Genomic DNA, 21,054 nt, shown 5'->3' on the forward strand with positions numbered 1-21,054 from the left:
GATGACCAGTTTCTTAATAGAAGTAACTATGGTTTGTTTTATTATTTGTTATATTATCTAAAAGAGATCTGTTTTAGACATCCTTCTACATGTGTGACACAGCTCACAACTAAAACATAAAGAAACTATAAAAACAAAAATGTATGCCAAAGTGCAGAAAAATAAAAATTGAAAGTACTTTTTAATTTAAAAATAATAAAACAAAATTTAAAATAAGTGACAAAGGTATTAGCTCTTCATCTAACAAAGAGCTTTTGCAAATCATTCAACAAAATATAAATATCCAGGAAGGAAAATGGACAAAGGCCACACATAGGCAAATCTCAAAAAAAAAAAGGGGGGGGGGGAGGAGAAAGTAAACAGCCAATGTGTTAACCAAGATTCTCTAGAAAACAGAGCCTGCAACATGACTTAAGCATGAATTCTTTACGCAGGGAGACACAATCCTAGGGCAGGTAAAGTGAGGGAAAAGGGAAATGAGGAGCAAAGTTAGAAATAAATTAAGATGGGGGCACCTGGGTGGCTCAGTGGTTGAGCATCTGCCTTTGGCTGAGGGCATGATCCTGGGGTCTTGGGATCAAGTCCAGCATCGGGCCCCTGCATGGACCTGCTTCTCCCTCTGCCTGTGTCTCTGCCTCTCTTTCTGTGTCTTTCTCAGGAATAAATAAATAAAATCTTAAAAAAAAAAATAATTAAACAAAAGGCCCATTGAATTGTTTGCCAGAGACAGTCAATGATTTTTCAGACATAAAAAAAAAGGGGGGGGTGATTTTTGAAATTTGACCAGGGTATGAATTCTAAAACTTATGTTACTGAAAAATATTTTCCTGAATTATATTCTACTTGGTATAAATGGTTAATGATACTGTTAAACATCTTCCACGTTTTAAATTAGACATACAAACTTTTAGAAATAGCCAGGATGGGATGCCCCGGGTGGCTCAGCGGTTGAGGGCCTGCCTTCAGCCCAGGGCGTGACCCCGGAGTCCCAGGATTGAGTCCCACGTCGGGCTCCCTGCATGGAGACTGCTTCTCCCTCTGCCTGTGTCTCTGCCTCCCTCTCTCTGTCTCTCATGAGTAAATAAATAAAATCTTTAACAAAAAATAAATAAATAAACAGCCAGGAGTATTCTGTATACATGTCTGCACCATAGATTAATGGTAAATTACATGGGTTCAGTTTTACTCTCGTCAAGTAATTTCTCTATCTTGAACACCAACCGTTCAGGTCAGTCTTACTAAAGGAATCTCTATAGAATGGCAAATCACGCTGTTGTCACTGACAATACAACAGACAAACCTCTGAGTGGTTCAGGAACCCAGTCACATGTTCTGTTCACATCCTTCAGTTGTGTGTGCTCAGGAAGTCATTCTAGCAGAGCGTAACAACAAAAACACTGCCTATCGGCAGCAAGACTGTGACCACATCCAAAATTCTTCTGCAGCCACAGACAACAATATGGCATATAAAAAATTTGAGAACTGCCTAATCATGTACTCATATAACATGATCAAACAATGAGAGTTAATAGCTACTCAATGTCTTCAAAAAAAAAAAAAAAAACAAAGAAAAGCATTTAAACTGCTTTCCAAAAGAAAGGGTTAATTATCATTGTACTTTATAGAGATGAACATATGCAGATATACAGGATGCACTAGCAACAACTAGTAGTTCCTTGCAGGGAAAGGTGGTTTTTCAGGCGAAGCTTGCCATGGAAGGATAGGTATTACGTGATGATACCTGCTGTGAAGAGCTTCAGGTCATGCTGTTCCACTAAAGATGCAGTGAAAGCTGAGATGCAGATGGAAAGTCAAAGAAAATTTTGCTAAACTGAAAGCCAATGACATTGCTTTACTGCCACTTTTCTAGATCTAAGACTTAAGAAAGTTGCACAAGTGATTATATGAAATATCATGTGTAGGGGCACCTGGGTGTGTCGATTGGGTGGGCGTCCAACTCTTGATTTCGGCTCAGGTCATAGTCTCATGGGTACTGAGATCAAGCCCCATATCAGCGCCTGGCAGGGAGTCTGCTTGAAGATTCTTTCCCTCCACCACTCACCCACTTCATGCTCTCTCTCTCTCTCTCTCAAATAAATAAATAAATAAATAAATAAATCTTTAAAAAAAATCTTGTGTATACAAAAAAATTTTAATTAAAAACGTATACTTTATTATTTTTTCTCCAATTGAACAAAGCACTTAAATTTGTGAAATTGCTTCAATAAAATTGCATAATTAGCAATGATCGAATCTTCAAAGGCAGAATATGAACAGTAGATGAATTTTTACCTTAGTTGGTTACAATTCCAAAGAAGCAAACATTCAATCCCTTAGTGGCAGCATGGCCATTAGGAACAAACATCACGTCCCCCACAGAACTGAGCTGAAAATGAGCATCTCTTTAGAAGCCACAAGAGGAGTCTGAGGCCCGTGAGCAGGCCAGCAACTAAGATGTCTAGGTAGACGGTAACGCTTCTGCACCAAAATGTCAAACTGCCAAAATTATATTATGAAGATTTGAATATGGAACTGTAGTAATAGTTCAGTTTATTGACCTCATCTTGAATCTACCTCAGTAAATTCATTTTTGATGGTTATATTTGCCTTTGGTCTCAGTTCCGCTGAATATTGATCTTAATAGTCAATCTCTCAGCATTTGGCCAAAATGAATTTGGTGTTCCTTCGCTCTCTATATAAAGAAACATGAGTGGATTATATAGGTACAACATGAGGAAAAAAACAGGCCAACACATTAAGCATGACTTTCTCTAGGTGCCAGTGAATCATTTTCTTCTCTGTACATGTCTTGTGTTTCCCAATTTCTTAAAAAATGAATACTGGTACTTAGGAAAAAAAGAAACACATGCTCTTTTTGCAAAAAATACCAGTATACACAAATATCACTAAAATGCAGGCTTTCGGGGCTCCTGGGTGGTCCAGAGGTTAAGCGTCTGCCTTCGGCTCAAGTCATATCCCGGGGTCCTAGGATCCAACCCCACATCAGGCTCCCTGCTCCCTGCTGCTTCTCCCTCTGTCTCTGCCTGCTGCTCTGCCTACTTGTGTTCTCACTCTTTCTCTGTAAAATAAATAAATAAAATATTTTTTAAAATAAAATGCAGACTCTGATAATTCTGTTTTTATATTTTATTACAAACATATCATTGAAAATATGTCTAACCTGATGACAGAGCTGCACAAATTCTACCTGTTGGTGTTCACTTTGGGATTCTACATATATTTTAAAGAGACCTAACTTTGTACACCATCATGTTTGCAGTGAGGATCTGTGAACGGAGATTGAGTATTTGGATAATTAACCACCTAACAATTGCAAACAGAGGAGCTGGAAATTTATATCCATCTTATTCTAAAGACAGGCTTAGGACAATTGGCAATTATAGCCTGAGACAAAAGAATCTGAACTGAAATGTTGAGTGTGAAATTGAGGTCAATTAGAACATCCCTCAACCTAAATTTTTCCCAATGGAACCAATTCAACCAGAAAATTTTTCTGTGGGGGAAAAAAAAAACAGTTTTCTTTTAAAAATACACAATTTTAAAATACATGGAAAATAGCAATGCTGCCTATATCACAGAACATGTAAAATATAAAATCCAAATGCATTAAGCATTTAAAGCCATAAAAGAAAGTAAAAAAGAAATACATTTTTGGTTTTGAAATAGAAAAAACATTTTAAGCAGGGAAGAATACACCTAATTTATAAAGGAAATAGAAAAATTAAAATTTTTGTTCACAATGTACAAGGATAGCTATTGCAGAAACATCCATAATAAAAAAACAGCATACAAACTAAATGTCCATCAACCAGACAACTTATGATAGTCATAAAATAGAGTGCTATGTATCCATTAAAATGAACTAGATACATCTGAATATCTAAGCATGGAAAATATTCCAAAATATATTATTAGGTTAAAAGAGAAGTTTCAGGGGTGCCTGGCTGGCACGGCTGGAACAGCATGGTACTCTTGATCTCAGGGTCATGAGTTCAAGCCCCATGTTGGATGTAGAAACTCTTTATATAAATAAGATCTAAAAATATATTTTTTTTAAATTAATTAATTTATTTATGATAGTCACAGAGAGAGAGAGAGAGAGAGAGAGAGAGAGAGAGAGAGGCAGAGACACAGGCAGAGGGAGAGGGAGAAGCAGGCTCCATGCACCGGGAGCCTGACGTGGGATTCGATCCCGGGTCTCCAGGATCGCGCCCTGGGCCAAAGGCAGGCGCCAAACCACTGCGCCACCCAGGGATCCCAAGATCTAAAAATAAAATAAAATTTCAGAAAAATATGTATAGTATAATTTTGTTTTAATAATGTATGTATAAATGAGTCTTTGCATAAGAATATTATTCTGAAAATAGTAAATGTAGTCTATTAGCTCTGTAAATTATATTCCCCCATAGTCCTAGCACCCTATGGCCCCAAGGAAAGGATGTCAAATGCTGCCTCCATATGGAGAAAATATAACCTGCTCAAAAAGAGGTTAAAAAAAAGAAAGTCCTTCACTTTCCAGAGGTAGAACAGAGAGCTCAGAACTCGGGACGCCTGAATGGCTCAGAGGTTGAGTGTCTGCCTTCCACTCAGGGCGTGATCCTGGGGTCCGGGGATCGAGTCCCGCATCGGGATCCCGGCATGGAGCCTGCTTCTCCCTCTGCCTGTGTCTCTGCCTCTCTCTCTGTGTGTGTCTCTCATGAATAAGTAAAAAAATCTTAAAAAAAAAAAAAAAAGAGAGAGCTCAGAACTCAAAGGGATGCATACAAAATTCAGATAAATGTGACTAGATCTGAGAGCACTACAGTTCATGGTAGAGATAAAGAAATGGCATTGGCAGAAAGAGGTGATCAGAAAGATACGTTTAGTCAACATAGAGCTTAGTACACAAAAGATCCAGAAGTTTCCACCAGCCATGGAGGCAAAGGCATGCTGAGAGGACCCCTAAAATGTCACGGACCTGGAGTTAAAATGCAGAAGCCACAAAGAGCAGGTACTTCAGGACTGAGGATAATGGCGGGGCCTATGGTTGGCCACAGTGGATGTTAACACCATCAAAAACCAGCTAAGACTTCTTAGCCACTGGTTCAGTGAAGACAGAGGTTAATGCCCAGGGAGAGGCAGAAGGACATCTCAGCTGGAGACCTGCAAGGAATCAAATAATGGGGACGCCTGGGTAGCTCAGTGGTTGAATATCTGCTTTTGGCTCAGGATCAGGGGTCCTGGGATATAGTCCCACATCGGGCTCCCTGCAGGTAGCCTGCTCTTCCCTCTGCCTGTGTCTCTGCCGGTGTATGTCTCTCATGAATAAATAAATAAAATCTTTAAAAAAAAAAAAAGAAATCAAATTATGGCATGTGGATCTCATCTCCTACACACACATACCCCACTGCCCCAAACAAGTGCACGTGCACACACACGTATATACATACGTCTCACATTGTGTGAGGTAAGTCAGCTTTCCTCCACCCAGATGCTTTCTGAGAAGAAATCAATGGAGGAAAGAACTCTTAAAAAGCTAAGTTAAAAAATAATAATAAATAAATAAATAAATAAATAAATAAATAAATAAATAAAATTTTTTTGAATTTAAAAAAATAATAATAATTTTTAAAAAAAAGCTAAGTTAACCTAATACAGAACCTGGATGAAACTGAGCCAATATATATTGTCAAATAGATATTCCAAAACCACCACCCATTGCTACCCAAGTATAAATATGAATTGTAGAATGCTACATTCTCACTGAACTACAAAAGAAAATGGAATATTATCTTGAAAAGTAAATGAACAGGACTTAGTGACAGGTCAGATATTAAGGTGTGAAGGATAGGGAGAAATCAAATATGACTCCCAGGTATCTGCCTTGGTTGCTCAATGGCATATAATACCATTAACTAATATTTAAATAGAACAACATCTAAAATGGGCTTTTAGGAAAAAAAAAAAACTAATTTGATTTTGAATCTGTCAAATACGGTTGAGCGTCTGCCTTTGGCTCTGGTGTGATCCAGGGTCCAAGGATCGAGTCCCACATCAGGCTCCCTGTGAGGAGCCTGCTTCTCTCTCTGCCTGTGTCTCTGCCTCTCTCTCTCTCTCTCATGAATAAATAAATAAATCTTAAAAAAAAAAAAGTTCTGGGAGTTTTCAAAGTGCATCACAAATTTGAGCTAATGCTAATGGGAATGGATGAGATTATTCAGGAAAACAAAGAATTCTAAGACTTAGAGCCAACTCTATGTAATTAAGCTCCAAGTGGGCCATATTGTCACCTTGACTGTGAACTCCAAGAGTTTTATAGATATCTGTGACATTGTGATTCACAATAAGAAATATATAGTTGGTCTTTGTCCTGGTTTCTGGCACAGAGCTTCTAAAACACTTAGATTTCCCGAAGTGATAAGAGCGCAAAGGTCTTTTACTATGTTAATGAGGTAACTTTTGGAAAGTCCCTAGATAAACTAAGGATGGAGGCTGGTAGCTCTTGGAGCCAATCATGTGATTGGACCTCCAGGGAAAGTAGATGAGCTAGAGATTGAGTTCAATCACCAACGGCCAATGATTTGATCAATCATGCCTATGTAATAAAACCTGGATTCAGAGAGCTTCCAGGTTGGTGAACATATGGAGGTGGCAGGAGAAAGCATGAAAAATCTGCCTTCTTTCCTCATGCCTTTCCCTATGCATCTCTTCCATTTGGCTGTTCCTGAATTATATCCTTTTATCACAACCTGCCGAGTAGAGTAAATAAAAACTTGTGAGTAATTTAAATGTTTCTCTGAGTTCTGTTAGCCATCCTACCAAATTAATCAAACTCAAGGAAGGGGTCCTTGAAACCTCCAAGCTATAGATGGTAGGTCAGAAGCCCAGGTGGTGTCTGGGGTGTGGGATGAGGAAGGGATGCAGTTCATAGAACTGAACCTTTAATCTGTGGAATCTGACACTGTCTTCAGGTGGTGAAAATTGAGTTGAATTGTAGGACACCTTGCTGGTACTGGAGAATTGCTTGGTGTGCAGGGAAAAAAACCCACTCGTTAGAGTGGATGCAGAACATATAATCTCTAATTCCCCTTAGATTGTGCTAAGTATAGCATGAGGCTCAGTAGATACCCAAGACTGAGCTATGAAGTATTTCCTTTCTTGGTGGGTGGTACAAGTGGTGACTCTTTTCATACTAAAAAGGGTCTGTAAGGCAGAGATAGTTGCCCTCTTGATGTACTTTCCCTTAAGATGATGATAAACCTGGATACTATGGAAAATAGTGTCTGGAGATCTTGGGTGGTGTGTAGGTATGAACCAAGGCCTTTCCTGGAAGTCAGGGATCCTGAGTAATACTCTAAACCCTCCTGAACAAATCTTTCACTGCTGTCTATGCTTTAGTTCCCTCCCCACGTCCACCACAAGTAAACAGATACAGAATGATTCTAGTTTGTCTTAGTCGATATACTGTGAGTGCTTTAAAGGTATCATCTATAAATATCCTAGAGATTTATCTTAACCCACTCTGTAAGAGTATGGAAAGCTACTAGGTGCAGAGCCTGTCTTGGATCAGCGTTTATTTAACTCTCAGAAAGCAGCAGATGGAAAGAGATACCACAGTGTATCCTCAGAAATAAAATGTAAGCGAGACTCCAGCCAAAACGGTCACATACTCCTTTTAACTTAGGTGTATGGAACAATTTGCATTTCTCCCAAACCTCTTACTCCCCAAAGTGCTTTCACACAATTTTCCTTCTGACTGAAAGACCCTTAGACTTCTTCTTCCCTTCACAAACTCCAGCTCATCCTATAAGGCCCACCTCAAAGTTCCTCCTTTCTGGGAAGACTTCCTCAAACAGTGTTACATGGTGCTTCAATTACAGGATTTTTTTTTTTTTTAAGATTGTATTTATTTATTCATGCGAGACACAGAGAAAGAGAGGCAGAGACACAGGCAGAGGGAGAAGCAGGCTCCATGGGAGGAGCCTGACGTGGAACTCAATCCCAGGACCCTAGGATCACGCCCTAGACCGAAGGCAGGCGCCAAACCGCTGAGCCACCCAGAGATCCAGATTACAGGATTTTTTATATTATATCACCACCTATTAATATCCCTCTCTCCCCAACTCCCAATCTAGACTGTGGGACTATAATGCAAATTTTTGGCAGGTCCAAGCATGATACAAAGATTTCCAGAGAAACATCTCTGATATTCTTTTACACGGTATATCTTCTGAGTATTGGAAGATAATGAAAGGATTTTCTGGCTTTATCCCATAAATAAAGTTGTCATAATGCATTCTGACATTTTAAAAATACATTCAAAGCTGATGAAATGAAGATTTTAGATTTTGGCATTGGAAAAAGGCCTTGAACTTCAGCCAGAGGATTCCCAAGAGAAATAAAAGTGATTGATATTGGAAACGAGGTAGCAAAATGTATTGGACATGCAAGTACTATTTCAAGGTCCATAATCATTGACTTCACTGTCAGAGGGTCAAAATTTCTTCACAGTGGCTCTACAGGTTACAGTTCATCACAGGGTTAGGTTAGAGCAACTTTTCCTAGCCATGGTGTCATGACTAGAGCCACTTGAGAGGTGGACTAGAAATAACTTATTACAGATAATGAACTAGTAACATTTGTGAATAATATTTTAGATATGGGGGCACCCGGGTGGCTCAGTTGGTTGAGCGTCTGCCTTTGGCTCAGGTCATGATCACAGGGTCCTGGGTTGGAGCCCCACATGGGACTCCCTGGTCCTTGGGGAGCCTGCTTCTCTCTCTCTCTGCCCCTCTCCCTACTCATGCTCCCTTTCTCTCTCTCAAATAAAGAAATAAAATCTTCCCAAAAAAATCTCAGACATAAAATCACCGTAGGTTTGATATTTCCTTATCAATATATTATCATTATAATTCCCAGGCATCTATTATTTTTTTCTGAGTTAGAGATGAAAAGTTATAGTTATACAGATAATTCTGCGGGGAATAAACATCAACTGTCATCTACTTTGCCTTACTGTGGCCCACTAGTTTTAATAAGTACCACTAGTTTTAACAGCAATTAAACATCTCTTGATAGGAGTGTCAAAGAATTTTTGAACCTCTTTAATCTCTCCAAGAAGGAATGATTAACAGTAGCATATGCAGTAAAGCGATCACTAAGAGCTGGGAAATGTATACTGCATTTAACAACACGAAGGTCAGTGGGGACCATAATGAGATCAGTTCAGTGCAGCAGTTAAAGCAGAAGACAAATTCAAGTGTTTGAGAAACGCAGTGAAATTTGTCATACTTCAGAGGCATTAATAGAAGAGAAAGGAAAAAACTGAACTGCAGCCAGGGGAAGGACAAGAGAGTTGTTTTAGGAAGAAAAAGCAAAATAAAGACAAAACAAAACACTGCAAGGTTGAAAAGAAGAAATCAGAGAAGGGGGAACCGCTCAAAGCTTAAGGTGGAAAAGAAATAAATGAGGCCCTATAAGAAGTGAAGAGGAAAGGGCTAAGAAGCAAAGATGGGAAGTTTATTCCTGACCTTGAGAGAAGAAATGTTTCGACTTCCTTTTTCTGGTACAGGTGCTGCCGCAGCGGGCACAGCCACGTCCCAATTCTGAGCAAGAAGGAAGGGAGGGTCAAAGTCAGCACGAGTGATTCTGTACCTCAAATGTCAGGGAGTGTACACTCCTGTCTCAAAGCAGAGTCCTTCATCTCCACCTTCTCCTTCCACCCACAGGAGCAGCATCTGTGGACCAACACACCCCAGAAGCCGGCCCGCCTGCACAAATGCCATTTTTCACCACTCGGCAGGTCACGGTTGGGTATTTCCCGGCCCTGACCCCTGTGGCCTTGCGGGAGACAGCTAGGGAAGTGGCTTCCGCAGACCTTTGCTGGAAGTGCAGAATTTCAGGGTCTCCTGGTCACAGTCGGGCTCTTCCCAGAGCATCTCAGTCAGGCACATACATGGCACGGGGAACGGGACGCAGGGATGTCCTTTTCCAACATTATCCACACGACGGCTCACGAACCGAGGTGCCGAAACACCCTGGTACACAGCGAGCGGATCACGGCTGTGCTGAGTGATACAGACCCCTCGAAACTCAGGGCGACTGCACTGGCTTGTCCCCAGGCCATCCCCTCCATCCGTAGGCAGCCTCCTGCGGGGATCCTCAGAGGCTGACACATCTCAGAAGCCCCTGCAGGGGACAAGCAAAATGACTGTATGTGGCATTTGCTGCTCTATCACTCACTAAGCGTGGTCAAAGGGCGGACTCCTGCCTGGATATTAATTTCTAGGAGCCAGCTATCTAGATTGTTTCAAAATAAATATAGCTATTTTGTGGACGGTGTTTGGCTTTTTAAAGGGGTCACTCAGAACACATCAGTACCAACGGACAGATGTGTCCAATGTGCATGGTGACAAAGACGCAAGCTGCTTCCCTCCGGGTGCCTGCTGGAAGCCCTATCCGCCTCAGCACCACCTTCAACCCTAACACCAGGGACAGGAATACGCCTTCAGAACCTTCTACATAAACTCTTCTAAGTAGCTCCACGAGCCCCTTGGGTTTCAGGAGGTCGGATGGGGGCTCTTGGAGGACACTGGGCTTATCAGCTTAAATCTCTGTCATTATACAAGTCAGATACTTCTGCCCCTTTGCCACTGCATGCTCTAACAATGCAAGTGCAACCTGTAATATGTAACTTTATTATTATGTCGAAATATCCGATAGGAAAAGTTTTACAAAAAAAAACAAAAAACAAAAAAAAAAGAAAAAAGTTTTACAGAAACGTTATCCTAAGACATCAACATTAATCACGTTTGTAAGGAGAAGGAAAAACTGTTATTTCAATCATAATTCAAGTGCTATAAATTTTATTATTAAATTTTTTTATCATATAATTGCAGGAAGAGTCTACTGTCAAACTTGACCATGAATATATTGAAGAAATTATTATTAAAAAGTCTTAATCAAAATTGAACACCAATAAAAATTAATTAAAAAAATAAAAAAATAAAAAAATAAAAAGTCTTAGTCAGAAATGGCATTTCAACTATAACACCTGATGTTAAAATTTTGTGGGCATGAAAGCAAGTTTATCATAAAAATTTGTTTAAGTGGAAAGGGAGGTTGGTGGAGGGTTGGGGTGACTGGGTGACGGGCACTGAGGGGGGCACTTGATGGGATGAGCACTGGGTGATATGCTGTATGTTGGCAAACTGAACTCCAATAAAAAAAAAAAAACAGCAACAATAAAGAAAGCCATAGTTTCCCTACTTGGAAAAAATAAATAAAAATTTTTTTTAAATTTAAAAATAAAAAATTTTTATTTATTTATTCATGAGAGACACAAAGAGGGGCCGAGATACAGGCGGAGGCGGGGAGAAGCAGGCTGCTGGCGGGGAGCCCGACGGGGACCCCAGGACCACGCCCTGAGCCCAAGGCGGCTGCCCCATCGCTGAGCCACCCCCGCGTTCCTATCGTAAAAATTTTTGGAAAATGTTTTATTTTTTGTTTTTTTTTTTAATATTTGGTACCTCCACTAATGCTTGGTAAGTTCTTCTCTTCTCATAATCATTGAATACAAAGAATAATGAGATTCCCCCCAGGCCGCATGCAGACACCTCGAAGCCCCTTGGGCTCATCCCTGCGCGCAGCACGAACATCCCTTCGCTCTATGCGAACCGCGACAACGGGAGACGTTGGCAGGTGCCGGCGTAGGCCGCGGCCCACGGGGTGAGGGCGAGATCCAGGCTCGCGTGGGGGACCAGGGGGGCTTCCTCAGGGCCTCCCGGGGAGAGGCGCAGCTTTCTCGGTCCGGAGATGAAAGAGAAGCGCCGATTCCGGGACGGCCCCTCCCCCTCCAGCCCCCGAACAACCGAGGCCGTCCAGGCCGTCGGGGCGCTCGGCGCAGCCCGCCCCTCCGCTCCCCTCCGCTCCCCTCCCCGCCCCTCCCCTCCGCTCCCCTCCGCTCCCCTCCCCTCCGCTCCCCCTGCAAGGCGGTCGCGGGGTCCCGAGCCCCTGGGAAGGGCTGAGGGCCCCGCCTCAACCAGCTCTTTGGAAGCTCGAGCGGATCCACTGGCGTCATCTGCATCCCGAGCTCGACGCCCGGACCGAGGGCTGCGGAGGCCGCGGGCCACGATCACGGCCTGAAGAGCCCAGGACAGCCGGGAGGGGCTCGAGGCTGGGCCGGTCCCCCCCCCGCAGACCAGCCAGCCCGGGGCCTGTTCCTGCTCCCAGAGACTTTTACCTGCCGGAGCTGACTGATGGATGCGTTGCCACACACCGACAACGTTTGGGTGAAACACCATTTAATCGTGATGGGACCTCACTGATTTATCTATAAGGCTCTCCCAAAATATAGGTGTCAGGGGCACCTCGATTCGAGTCCAGTTTTCCCACTATTAGGAAAAAACCTCCTTTGTTCTCTATACAAAAATAATGATACCCCTTAATATTCTTTAAGCAGGATCCTTTTAATTTTCTTACATCTTAGGGTCTGGAGGTGTATGTTTATTAACCACTCCACAGGAAAGGAGATTGCCTTGTGCTAATGCCTTCTGTTTTTTCCCTTTTTTTTTTTTTAACTGAAATATAGTCCACATACAATATTATATTGTTCCAGGTGTGCAACAAAGGGATTGGTGAGGGTAATCACCATCTGTCGCCATAGGACATTATTACAACGTACAACTGCTCTTTTTAAATATCAATTGTATGTTTCACAAAGCAAGTGGTATAAAAACGAGACCGTATTAGTGTTGGAAGATTAAAAACTGAAAAAAAAAAAATCTACCAATGATTTAAACAATTGGCCAAAACAGTGTTACTTAGCTAGAGATTTCAAAATATTAGTTCTCCTCTTCTCATCTGGAAATGTGGGAGCTGGATAACCTCCTTTTAATTGTTTTGAATATTTCCATTCATTAGACAAACTTTAATAATTGTTTAACCAGTTGCAACTGTGTTGCATTAATCACAGCAGGACTTGGGGGAAAGAATTTGAAGGTGAAGCAATACCCTGGGATTTTGTTATTGTTGGGAAGTAAGGATGGTTGTTTACATTTCCTCTTACTTTTTAAGAAATTTTTTAAGACTTCTAAGTTTTATCCTCTTTTCTCCTTCCTCCTTCCTGTCCTTCCCCTTCCTTGTTTTCTCATCATTGTTGTTCTCTTACCTCCTTACCAATAATTATTCTTGATAGGATTCAGCTGCTTCTGGCAAAAAGCCATGTATCTAGAGGGCCAACAGAAACAGCTACAACCAGGAAGGAGTCCCTGGGTGGCTCAGCGGGTTAGCGCCCGGCTTTGGCTCAGGGCGTGATCCTGGGGCCCTGGAACCAAGACCTGCATTGGGCTCCCTGCATGTGGAGTTGCTTCTCCCTCTGCCTGTATCTGTGTCTTTCATGAATAAATAAATAAAGACTTTTGAAGAAGAAGAAAAAGAAACAGTAACAACCAGAAGTTAGGTAACGTTAGCTTCTGAGTTGTGCCTGTAGAATTTGAACTCAGGTCGCCTTTTGCAGTGCCTTGGCTCTCTCTGCTTCTTCTCTTTTCCTTTTAATTGTTTTCAACTTAGCTCCAATACCACTTACTTCCTGTATTTGTCCCTCTAAGAGAGTTTGTGTCAGAGTCATGGCAGTTTAGGAAGACTGAAATGATACGGAAGAAAAAAAAATCCTCTTACCTTCCTCTCTCCACACAAGCCTTTGTTGTCATGCCCTGTAGATTCTTGAATGATGCTGTTTCTAATGCACATCAACAATACTTCCATACCCATATATTCAATTCACAAAGAACTTTTGTGTGTATTGTCTAACATAAATCACCTTTAATGCAAAAGAGAGAAATGTTACCCAAAGAATGGTTGTTTACAAGTTGAAATTTTGTGATGAAACGTTCATCAATGCTTCAAGGGTTTCTGCTACCCAAGTAAGTTTGCCAGACTTAGCAAATGAAAATACAAGACACTCACTTAAATTTGAATTTCAGACAAACAAGTAATCCTTTTTTAGTATATGTATGTCCATGCAATATTTGGAACATATTATACTAAAAAATTACTTGTTGTTTATCTGAAATTTGAATTTAACTGGGCAGTCTGTGTTTTACCTGGTAACCCTATTGGTAAAGAATAACCTAAAAATCCTCTTCGAGCCAGGCTGTCTAGCAAGTAATTATTTGAGTAGACAACCACTAGTAAGTAGGCCTCTTTTTTAAATGAAGTCACGGTAACTTAGTAAAGCAGAGATCCTCTTTGTAAAACAATTATGCCCTAATTATTGCCCTTTCTGCGCAATACTCTTCTGAAAGTACTCTACACATTAAAAAAGCATAATTTTAAAACAGAATCATCCCCACATAAGTCTGTTTCTGGCTCAAACAACACAGAAACACATGTTGATTAAAAAAAAAAAAGGCAGCAAAGAAAGTGATGAATGTCAGTTATCTTAAAAGACAAAGACATTAAAATAAATGAGGATAAAATACTGCCTTTCCCAGACATCATTTTAACCAACCAGAATATAATCGACTCTGTGTATTCTGTTTCTTAAATATGATATATTAAGGTCTTACTCTGTTTTTGGCAGAAGGTATAATGTTTATAGGAAATAACCTCAAAGACTGTAGGAGCCAGGTGATTGAGAAATGACAATGCTGTATTTCTGGACATACGACCTGTACAAGGTAGGTCTGAAGAAGAAATCCAGAGCTGCATGGAAATTGAAATTCGCCACGCACAGAGTTAAGGGCCACTAACAGAGGCCACTTTACTTACCCTTCATGGTGTCCCTGACCTCTATCTCCATCAATTCCTTCCCCATTGCTATTGTCAGAGAAACAGTTTTCTGTGTGACGTAATGCTGAGTCAGCCCAATGTGAAGCACCCGTGTTTGTCAGGGTCTTATGTTCAGATTGGAAAGTTACTTCTGCTGAAATTATTGTTCTAGAATCCTATAAGCACAACTGTCTTGGAGAAGAAAAAACTGAGGTCACATTCACCTCAGACCTACACCGTGTTTAGAAAAAGATAAGAGCAGTGATGTTCTCCTAACCCATCCTTGGGAAAGTGCAAGCGCCTCTAGGGTATAAACATGGGCCATGCCCCTCCCCGTATGACTTATAGAATGAGTGTTCTCATAAATAATACATGAAAGATGCTGCAATTGCATTGTTTTGAAGCTGAAGGTCATCAGTATTCTTTCCAAATTATCACAGTGGCGATTCTATTTTCCTAGAAGTTGGTTGTTGAAAGAGGTTATTCCAAAATTGTTTGCATCTGTTTAGGACATGAGGCTCATGTCTGACCAACACAAACAACCAAAGGGCAGGTCATTTATTAGAGATAAAACCAGACTACAGGAAAAACTCACAATATTTAGTATTAGGCTATCTTCTCTATGTAACAATATGAGACATAAGGAGCTCTTGTAACACAGCAGCTCTCGGAATCTAAAATCTATGCCTATTCTGACTGATTTTGTTATTTAAATAACAGAGTATTAAAAATAAAACTTCATCTTTTCCTTATGTCTCTCTTTAATTCTGTAAAGTTCCAATATGCCTGCTTATGACTCACTAGGAAAGACAACAATCATCAAACCAACAAAAAAATTACTTAGCACTTAATGAGCTTGGCGACACATTAAAGCCTATGAGGGGTAAAAAAAAAAAAAAAAAAAAGGTAAACAGGGTACAGTCCTTGTCCCCACAGAATTTAATGAGCTTACACTCTAGCGGAGAACTGGACTGCAAAACAGAAGTAACTATACTATAAATTAGAATGTAATCAGTGCCCAAACAGAGAAGTAAATAGTTAAGAGAACACATAGAAGGAGAAGTTTAATTTAGGGTTTCCAGGAAGATAGCTTCTGGGTCTCAGGCAGTGGGTAGGATTTCATTTAGCAGGTTTGGGGGAGAAACAAAAATTCCAAATGTGTGTTAAGTAGTTCAAAAGCACAGAAGTAATAGATGGTGGGAAAGGGGCCACAAAACGGTTGGGTGCAGGATGGCTGAGAAAGAACAGGAATGACGGGGATGCCTGGGTGGCTCAGTGGTTGAGCCTCTGCCTTTGGTTCAGGTCATGATCTCGTGATCTCATGATCCTGGTCCTGGGATCAAGTCCTGCATCGGGCTCCCTGCATGGAGCCTGCTTCTCCCTCTGCCTGTGTCTCTGCCTCTCTCTGTGTCTCTCATAAATAAAAAAATAAAATCCTAAAAAAAAAAGAAGGAATGATAAATTTGAGGATAAATCATAAAAGAGTGCTCATTGTGATAGACTTCTAGTCTGCTTTTGTTTTGTTCTGTTGTTTATTTTTCGCTTACCTAATAGCTGCTTCCAGTGTCCATTTTCCTTATCCTGGCAACAGTATCAGGTTTTTTCTTGAGAGAAGCCAGTTGCTGTTCCAGTAGGGCTAAAGACAGCAGAGAGAATGAAGAAAAGAGGTCTAGGACAGAGCCTCGATGTATCTCAGTGTTTCATAACCACATGGAAGAGGGCAACCCATACAGGAGGCAGAGAAAAGATGGGAAAAGAAGTAGGAGTGGGCTGGCAAGAAGAAGGTGAGGAACTCGACTGCCAGAATAGACAATTTTTCCAAGTTTTTAAGGGAACTTAGCTGTAAAAAAGAAAGATGACTGATGAGGCAGGGAAACAGAAGGAAATGATGGATCAAGTGAAGGTTTGTTTTTAATTGGAGGTACTTAAGCATGATTAAAAATTGATGGAAAGAATCTAAGAGAAGGGTGACAATGCTTGAGAAAAAGGAAATCATACTTTAGATCCTGTTACCCACCGCAGACTGCAGGAGTACTGCTGACCCATGTAGTAGGTTCTCAGATTTTCTCAAATCCCATCAATTAAACCAAACATCAGAACAGTTTAAACAATAAATACATAAACAAAAAGAGAAGAGAAATAAACAGCGTGGGATTCCTGGAAGGTGGGAGGTGACGTGCTTCAGAGTACAGATCGGCAGGCCCTTGGGCAGGATGGGGATGACAAAGCAGTGCCCACGAGAAGACAACGCATACATGTTTGGTACCAAGAAAAGAGGGCATGCTCAGACAAGGGGTATTCGCTGTCTATAGTAGCAGGAACACACGTGACATGAAGTTAGGGACCACGGTGGACAAGAGATAAAAGGGGGAAATAAAACTGGAGGGCAGCAATAAGCTGCTGCAGGAACCACGATAGGTTAACTTTCTAAATACAAGTATTTATTTGCACACTGACACGGCACACCCATGAAAGCAGCTAACGGAGGAGACATATTTGCAGACACTTAAAATGACTCTCTCACTCTTGAAAATAGGTTGAGGAAATTGTCAGTAAAAATAATGCCTTTAATCCTCCCACGTTAGACTGGATACACAAAGGTTTCAATGACAGACCCATTTCAAAAATGAGTTTTGAAACCAACAGCTTAAGTCTGTGTTGCCAACTGGTTAATATGCTCACCCTGAGAGCCACTCATGTATATGAATTACATACACTATGGTTATGGACGACCACACCAAACATCCAAATTTAATCAGTATAAGGAATAAATGGTTTGTTTAAATAAATAAATAAATAAATAAATAAATAAATAAATAAAATAATGGCTTTGTCTTTGCTGCTTGGTTATAAAAGCCTTATTCCATCACAAATATTTTAAAGGTATCATAAACAACAATCCACTCACATAAATCAGAGCATATACCTTGCAAAGCAATATCACTGATGTCTATTATCTGGCTGTGATTGATTATCTGCTTATCCCAAACTCATCTAAGTGCCAATCCAGATTGTACACTGAAAGCAGGTTTGGTTCTAAAAATAGGGGGGAAATTTTTTTTTTCAGAGCCAATGCATTAGTGGTCTAGAATTTTTAATTACTCATCTTAAACATATTCACAATCTGGAATAAAAGTAATTGTTAAGTAGTAGTATCCTGAGTAGCCAAAGTAACATGGGAGGCAGACAAGATACCTGCATGATACTTGAGAAGGAAGTTCCTGGTATATGATTTTGAAGGCAGCTTTGTTAGTTGACATTCAGTAAAGGCAAAAAAAAAAAAAAAAAGGATCTACTGAGCATTCCCAGCTCGTGTTTATCTGGCTACATATCAGTTTTTTATCAGAGCAATCATCTTATCACTAGTTTTAAAAAATTTGTCACTGATTATGTGCTATTTTTACTTGTTCTGACTCTTACTATTCTCTTCTGTTTAGATTCTTTAGCCAACCTTCCCGTTCATGATATATTTTCTCATGCATATCTTCTCATCACCAGTCAAAACCCACTTTTAAAGGCTACCTCCTCCAGAAGCCTGGGTGGCTCAGCGGTTGAGCGGCTGCTTTTGGCTTGGGGTGTGACGCCGGGGTCCTGGAACTGAGTCCCGCATCGGGCTCCCCACGGGGAGCCTACTTCTCCCTCAGCCTGTTTCTCTGCCCCTCTCTGTGTCTCTTATGAATAAATAAAATCTTTTTAAATAAATAAATAAATAGATAAATAAATAAATAAATAAAATGCCACCTCCTCCATGAAGCCTTCCCAAACTTCAATTAATAAATCAATCCCTCCACCTCCTCACATGCCATTTTATATACAGACCTTTTTGCATCCCCAGCACTGAGCACCATTCCTGAAACTGTAATGTCAATAAATTCAAGATTTTAAAAGTCACTAGAATAGAAGTAGGCACTAAAATAACTGTAATAACATCTTGAGCAGTTCCTTAATGCCATCCTGGTTATCCATATTTCTGCAGACAACACTCCAATGCAAGCCCTTGGGCTCACCCATCCTGTTTTGGACTCACCCTCACACAGTCCTGTGTTTACAACTTTGTTCTCGTATTTGCACCCACATCCCAATCTCTCTCACTTTACTCTCTCTCTCTTTTTCTCCCTCTCACCAGAATGTACATCTCTACATTAGGAGACAATGAGAAGTCTGTATTCTCTCCGCTGCTCATTGCTATTTTCAGACTGTTCTTCTTAGTACCTTTTTATCTGCAAAACCCTCTTCCCCTGAAGTTCATGGTATGTTATTTATTACCAGCTTCTCCACCTCCTTGTCAACTTCAATCACCTATTTCCAGACTGTTACCCGAAAGTCATTGATGACTGTAGCACCCAATTCACATGTTTCCTTTCACGTCTTACACTATCATGGGCAACTTCAACAATTATGTGGGAGTGCTTATTTCCACCACCTAAAACACTATCTATATGTTTAAGCACCTTCCACGTGCTGTGTAACTACCTTCATGAATTATCTTGTTTAATCTTCCCGCTTATCCCACGAGGCACATGCTACAATTAAGCCCATTTTAAAGATTTTATTTATTTACTTACTTACTTATTTATTTACTTGACAGAGATGGAGAGAAAGAGAGCTCAAGCAGGGGGAGTAGCAGGGAGAGGGAGAAGCAGGCTCCTCACTGAGCAGAGAAGCCAACATGGGGTCCATCCCAGACCCCAGGATCATGACCCCAGCCAAAGGTAGATGCTTAACTGACTGAGCCACCCAAGCACCCCAAGCCCATTCTAGATATGAGAAAATGGAAGCTTAGATATTCCTACTGGCTCTTGGCCAAGATCCCACAGGTAGTAAGTAGCACAGCTGAGAGGACAACTCAGGCAGCCTGAACACCACTACCCTCCACCGTCCCTAGACTCATGGAAAAACCGCGGCTCCTTGATTTCCCAAATGTGGTGGCCTCTCCCTTCAGAACAACAAACGCCAGTACCAAACCAGGAGTCTGTGGACCCTGGAAACTGCTCCCGTATGAAATCTTCCAAATCGCATTACACCTTCTCCCTCCACCTCACCTGATTGCTTACCCCATTCCCACATGTTCTTCAACCCCATGGAAATTTCAGTCCTTCTGTTCACCCCACAGTAATCTCCCTTCCTCACACTTTCTAGACCATTAGTAGCCCTCTAACCTGCACCTCCAACAAGCTAACCCCCTGTTCTCCAGCCTTACCAGTCCCTAAATTTCTCATGATCCACTTTAATCACGTGCCTTCCCCCTCCTATATCTAGCCCTCACGTTACCGAGACATTCAGCAGCATCTAACTGGGATGCTATCTCCTTACCCTACAGTGCTTGTGGTTGGGATTTCCTGGTTTCTCTATTTCCTGACCTCTTTCTAAGAATCTCTATTTGGCTTTTCTGCCCAACCTTTCGATGTTGGTTTTCAAGCCAGTTTTCTCACCAGCTCTTTTATAATTTTAAAATAATGTTTATTATGACCTATTTTAAGAGCACAGAAAGTACAAAGTGTTAAGATGACAAATAACAAAAAAAAAGGATTGCTCAGATTTGTCAGATCTTTTTTTAAAGAAAGAAATTAAAAATACAGTAACGCTCCCCCCACCCTGGCATCCCTCATCAATACCATTCTCATACCTCACTTTTAGAGGTAAAACCAGGATCCTAATTTTGGTATTCATCATTCTTGTGCGTATTTCTATAATGTGTGAAGATTTTTTTTTTTTTTTTTTTTATTTATGATAGTCACAGAGAGAGAGAGAGGCAGAGACACAGGCAGAGGGAGAAGCAGGCTCCATGCACCGGGAGCCTGATGTGGGATTCGATCCCGGGTCTCCAGGATCGCGCCCTGGGCCAAAGGCAGGCGCCAAACCGCTGCGCCACCCAGGGATCCCAATGTGTGAAGATTTTTAACAATTTATATACACATATAATAATTTTGCAGGTTTCAAAATTTTACGGTATCAGCACTAAAAAAAAAACAAAAGAAAAGAAAAAGAAAAAAAACCTATAAAGTCCTGAAAAGACATAGAGGAACTTTAAATAAATATTACTAAGCGACAGAAGCCAATCTGAAAAGACTACATACTGTTTGATTCCAAGTATATGACATTCTGGGTAAGGTAAAACTGTGAAGACAGTAAAAATATCAGTGGCTCAGGGTGCGATTCCTGAGTCCAAGGATCGAGTCCCACATGCAGCCTGTTTCTCCACCCTCTGCCTGTGTTTCTGCCTCTCTCTGTCTCTCATGAATAATAAAATATTAAAAATAAATAAATAAATAAAATTTTAAAATA

Source organism: Vulpes lagopus, chromosome 1 (assembly GCF_018345385.1).
Source record: "Vulpes lagopus strain Blue_001 chromosome 1, ASM1834538v1, whole genome shotgun sequence".
Taxonomy (NCBI): Eukaryota; Metazoa; Chordata; class Mammalia; order Carnivora; family Canidae; genus Vulpes; species Vulpes lagopus.